Source organism: Hippocampus bargibanti, linkage group LG06 (genome assembly GCF_051943395.1).
Source record: "Hippocampus bargibanti isolate YZ-2025 linkage group LG06, ASM5194339v1, whole genome shotgun sequence".
Classification (NCBI taxonomy): domain Eukaryota; kingdom Metazoa; phylum Chordata; class Actinopteri; order Syngnathiformes; family Syngnathidae; genus Hippocampus; species Hippocampus bargibanti.
Genome location: NC_142739.1, coordinates 10,460,001 through 10,465,764, shown reverse-complemented (window position 1 = coordinate 10,465,764; position 5,764 = coordinate 10,460,001). Strand labels below are relative to the sequence as shown.

Genomic DNA, 5,764 nt, shown 5'->3' with positions numbered 1-5,764 from the left:
GACTGCTCCAATGTGTCCTTTTTTTCCATCAGGGGCGTTCCTTCAGTGACGTCACGTACGGACTCGTCACCAACTCAAAAACAAGACGTCCGGAATATTCAGCACGAGTCATAAAACGTAAAATATAGCTATATGCGGCGGAAAATACGCTCAGTAGAAGTCATTTGATGCCATTTTACAAATTATGGACACAACTCGGTTGTCCTTTAAGGCTCACCGGGCTATAAAGCAGACCTTCAATGTATGAAAAAAGTTTTCCAAATATATATAAATATACAGTGATACCTGGGCTTACGAACGCTTTCGCTCCCGAACTTTTCGACTCAAATACATTAAATTTGCAAGAATATAGTCTTGGGTAACGAACTAGTTTTCGGCAGATGAACCAAACCACACAGCACCCTGGTGGCTAGCGGACTAGTTTTCGGCGGATGAACACCAAATCACACAGTCGAACAGCGCCACGGTGGCTGACGGACTAGTGTTCCCACACCCATTTTCTTTGAGAGAAGATGTGGATTGTTATGGAGTGGAGTACTTTTGCTATTATGGGACCGAAAAAGAACCCACCACAGACTAGTGTTAAGCCGAAGAGGACACAAAAGAAAATTACGGTCGAGGAGAAGAAGGAGATCATCGAAAAACACGAACAAAGTATGCGTTTGTGTGATTTAGCGTCCCAGTGCCAGTATGTTAAGTCGACCATTGCTACGTGTGCGAAGGGTATTTCTGTGTTGTCTAAGCAATGGTCTCACCAGGTACTTCGGCTTCTATAAACTTTATAAAACAATGCTTGTTACATTTTTTTTTTGTCCCATCGGCGTGCAAATGTGACTGTGTCCAATATAAGGCCCGCTGGCATATAAGGCGCGGGGTCATCTTTTGAACAAAATTAAGGCTTTTGGGTGTGCCTTATACACCGGAAAATACAGCATATGTATTTTTTAAAAAAAAACAATCTCATTTTAATTCCAATCTGTTTCACATGTCAATGAATAAACACATGCATACACACACAAACATTAAGCAGGCAGCTGTTTTACATCACAAACCTGATGAGCCAGTGGTTATGGATACCTGCATAATCACTGTCTGTATCTCATGCTCAGCCTCTTTGCTCTCAGGATCTTTATCTGTCTCCCCTCTCTCTGTGTCCTCTCTCTGGGTCTCCCAAATCCTCTGGTACAGAAAAATGGAATTGGCATTGTGGAGTAAATATTTTAGACGAGCAAATATGTTTGAACATATTTGAAAGTACATGCAAAAGTATTTGCAAATATGTTCAAATGTATGAGTACTTCCCGGTACGGTCGAATGTACTTGGAGGCTAAAAATACATATTTTGTTGCCATAATGCCATTGACTTGGACATGCACAAGTAAAAAAACAGACCTTTTTTTGCACTTAGCCTCTTTGTAACAATTTGTTGGAACCTTAACTGAGTAAACATTGTTTACGTGTTATGTTTATGGTGGTATGTATGAAATGCATTATCTCTGTTTGCCACCCCCCCCCCCCCCCCCACACACACACACACACACATACACATGGTACTCCCTGGCATCGCTGCACACGCCTTGGCGTTAGGGGAGGAAAAATCTGAATGGAAATTATGCACTACAAATTGAACAGAAACAAGCATATCTTTAGTTTTGGGAATTTTTAACATTTAGCCAACAAGTGAATTAAAAAAGATTTGCAAATAGATTTGAACATTTTTTTCCATAAACATTTTAACCTACTTGCAAATATTTGATATGTTTGAACATACAGTATTTGCAAATATGTTCTGTGGTGTGCGCAAGTCGCTTCTCTTAAGCTCTCGCAACACCAACATCTGGCAAAATTGCATTGCCTGTTTCATTGTAATTCTTGTATGTGTTGCAGAAATATGTATTTTCTGTTTGTTCTATAAACAAAAATTGATGGAGAGGACCCCATATTTCAGTAAGCCAGTTTATAAATAACATTTATTTTGATATGATATCGTTACAACCGTGCTTGTTTTTGTGCTGTGTTAAAGTTGATGTTTAAAACTAATTTTAGTTCAAAACTAGATTACTAGAGTATGACAGTATGGACATCTTGTCTCCGTGTGATGACAGAAAATTTTGTTTATCTGACAATAATACTGATTTTCTGCTTCAAAAATACATTGAAACTGTAGATAAAGTTTGGTTTGGTCTGTCTGTTATAGTTTTGGAGATATGACATGCCAAATAAACTTGGCATGAGTCAAAGAATTTCACATACACCATATGAAAGAATATATATGTCGAGATGACACATATGAAACAGCTGTCGTTAAATGCTAACAGTACATTCTATTGGTGTTATTTTTGGAAGAACAGAACTGTTCTGTTGCTGTTTCATATCTGCCATCGGTACATAGATCATACTTCACGTTTGAATCTTTAAAACGTTTGAAACTTTAAAATTCTTTGGTTCATTTGGTTCAGTCAATTCCGCGCGATTCTTAAGGTTAAGGGTATAGAGTAGATACATTTCTTTAGTAACAATAACTTGGCCAATGTCTACCACTACAACACGCACTTTGCTAGCAGTTTACTGTAGTGTCACTAATGAGCTATCTATTTTTTTAATGTATTTGTTCTTTTTTTTTTTTTAATATGAAGCTAGCAGCGAGCTAGCAGGTTAGCTAGTTATCCGTTAGCTTGGTTGCTAGCTCGCAAGCAGCGGGGCCATTAAATTTTCCACCGCCTCGTGTTATCACCGCGAGGTCGTGTGTGCGCCTACATCAAAGACACTTCAAGAAAAGTTAACTATTTATCAAACATAGCAGCACAAGTTATCAAGATCTTAAAGTCACACTACAGCTATACTGTGTCTGATATGTTGGGCTTTTTTAGGCAGGCTTTTAAAGTGTGATGTATCAAATTTATAAGACCTTTTTCGCAATTTACAGTATCTTCACAACATCAAGCCAAGTGATCGGACTGAAACTTCAAGTCAAGGGTGTTACATTTCATCTAATTAGCGGTTGCGCCCCACGGGTTGGGTGTCAACCAAAAGCGCAAATGAAATTTTGGAAGGAGCTTGATGAAGTATTTCAGAGAATGCCAGACAAACAGTCGTGACTGGTGTAGATTTTAATGATCACGTTGGTGAAGGGACTTTCTAGAACAGTTAGTGATGCATTTTGCTAAAAGGGTATAAATTGGTGTAGTGAACACTTTCTTCCACATAGGATGACCTAGAAGATCTTGGGTAGAGGTGCACAGGTAGATTACATTTTGTGCAGACGATGCAATCTGAAGGAGATTAGTGACTTCAAAGTAGGTGTAGGGGAGAGTGTAGACAGACAGCATGGAGGTGCATAAAATGACTCTGATGGTGGTAAGGAAGAGATTAGGGAAGCATTTGGTGGAAGCTACGAAAGGATGAGGGTTGGACATCTTTTGTTGGCCTCGAACTCGGCCATGATTTTGTTGCCATTATGGATTATTGTCAAAATCCTCGACATTGCCAATTTGTAGTCCCAGCTGAGCTACTTCTGATTCCAGATCATGTGCTCGGGACCACACCGTACCTCCGAATTACAAAAATGTACGAGTTGATCAGTAGCGTTCCAGAGAAGCGCAAGGAAATCCCATGCTGTACATATTAATGCTAACAAATCTCCTACCAGGTTGACAGAGAGAAACTACATCCGAGTAGAAATGTCATAAAGGAAACAAGAAAGTGTGTGTGCTAACACAATGAGCAGTACTTTAGAAAAATGTGATCACATTATTGTATAATTGCAATGGCGTGTAACCATTTGGTATGTCCAAGATCTTTGTTCTGCCTTAGTTTAAGGTCACGGTTGCTTTCTATCTATCTATCTATCTATCTATCTATCTATCTATCTATCTATCTATCTATCTATCTATCTATCTATCTATCTATCTATCTATCTATCTATCTATCTATCTATCTATCTATCTATCTATCTATCTATCTGTCTGTGTGCGTGCGTACGTATGTATGTATATATGTATGTATTTATTTATTTAGTTATCTATTTATTTCTTTGTTTATTCACTTGCTTTCAGTAGATATTCGTTTATATATTCATTTATCTTCATTCATTTATTTATTTCATATTTATCTGTTTATTTATGTATTTATGTATGTGTGTGTGTATTTATGTGTTTATTTATGTGTTTGATTATATTTATTTATTTGTTTATTTGTGTATTTATTTACTTAGATATTCATTTACATATTCATATATATTCATCTATATATTCATTTGTATATTCATTTGTTTTCATTTATTAATTTATTTACTGTGATTTATTTGTTTTTTATTTGTCTATTTATTTATTTATCCATCCATCCATTTTCCGTACCGCTTATTCCTCATTAGGGTCGCGGGGGGTGCTGGAGCCTATCTCAACTGTCTTTGGGCACGAGGCAGGGGACACCCTGAATTGGTTGCCAGCCAATCGCAGGGCACACAAAGACGTACAACAGTCACTCTCACACTCACACCTAGGGACAATTTGGAGTGGTCAATCTGCCTGCCATGCATGTTTTTTGAGTGTGGGAGGAAACCGGAGGACCCGGAGAAAACCCACGCGGGTCCGGGGAGAACATGCAAACTCCACACAGGGAGGCCGGACCGGGACGTGAACCGGCGACCTCTGCACTGTGAAGCCGGTGTGCTGACCACTCGACTACCGGGTATTTATTTATTTATTTATTTATTTATTTATTTATTTATTTATTTATTTATTTATTTAGTGTTTGTTTGTTTGCTTGTTTGTTTGTCTGTTTGGTTGTTTGTTTGTTTGTTTGTTTGTTTGTTTGTTTGTTTGTTTGTTTGTTTGTTTGTTTGTTTGTTTGTTTGTTTGTTTGTTTGTTTATAGAGTTGCCACTAAACATTTCTACAGTAGATGTTTTGAAAAAAGAAGAAAAGACATTTTGGAATTCAATGACAAACATACTTCTCGGGACAGTTAAAGCCATCTCTGATTCAATTTTGCTTTTGAGCAGTGACCATTTGAAAGGTCGGTGACCCTGCCCCCACCCCTCTTCTTCTTCTTCTGTCCTTTTGGTTTTTCCCTTCAAGGGTCACACTAAAGTAATGACACGAGAGTGACTGGATCTTCTGTTTATCCCTGATCCAACACCCTGCCTGATCCGTGACAAGTGACACTGTCGGTCTACTAGGTGCGGTGAGGCTGCTCCTATTTAAACACACCCTAAGCAAATTGGCTATTTAACCCTTCCCTTCTCAAGCTTGAGGAAATATTTGGAAATTATCAAGCATTGAGTGCAGAGGGCTGAAAAGACTGGCTCTCCCCCCCATTGCCTTGTGGAGCTTCATGGACGGAATACAACCTTGGTTTCATCACAACATGTAGGTAAACAATTTTCACCGACGTCATTCGCAGAAGTATTTCATGTCTCTCCACATATCACATACATGTTATACACGAAGAACGAGTCTTAGCTATAATTGGCATCACATTGACCTGTTACCGTAGCTCCACTAATTGCAGCACTTCTGGCATGACATTGTGTAATCACAACGCTCCTTCCACTGTGTACATTGTTTGGAGAGATAATGATCCACGTTTGTTTAGCGGTCTCTTCAGCTGTGGCACCTGTGCTCCAAAAGCAGGTTGAGTTGACTACTCCAGCGAGGACATCGGCACCTACGCCTGCTTTCTTATCACACGCAAAGAAGGCGCGATAAGAGCCTCCATTTACTTTTTACCAGTGGTGGGCCGTCAGAGCCAGCAAAGCCTTTTCT

At 38.9% G+C, this 5,764-nt stretch overlaps 1 long non-coding RNA gene across 1 annotated transcript in view; it reads left to right on the top strand.

Moving 5' to 3' along the window:
* The first annotated feature begins 4,214 nt into the window (after positions 1 to 4,214).
* Positions 4,215 to 5,764, top strand: part of LOC148896452 (uncharacterized) — a 3,849-nt gene continuing 2,299 nt past the window's right edge. The window contains exons 1-2 of the long non-coding RNA XR_016115287.1: positions 4,215 to 4,689; positions 5,078 to 5,764. The exon at positions 5,078 to 5,764 is cut by the window's right edge and continues 2,299 nt beyond it. This is a non-coding gene — a long non-coding RNA (uncharacterized LOC148896452). The remainder of the gene's footprint in view (positions 4,690 to 5,077) is intronic.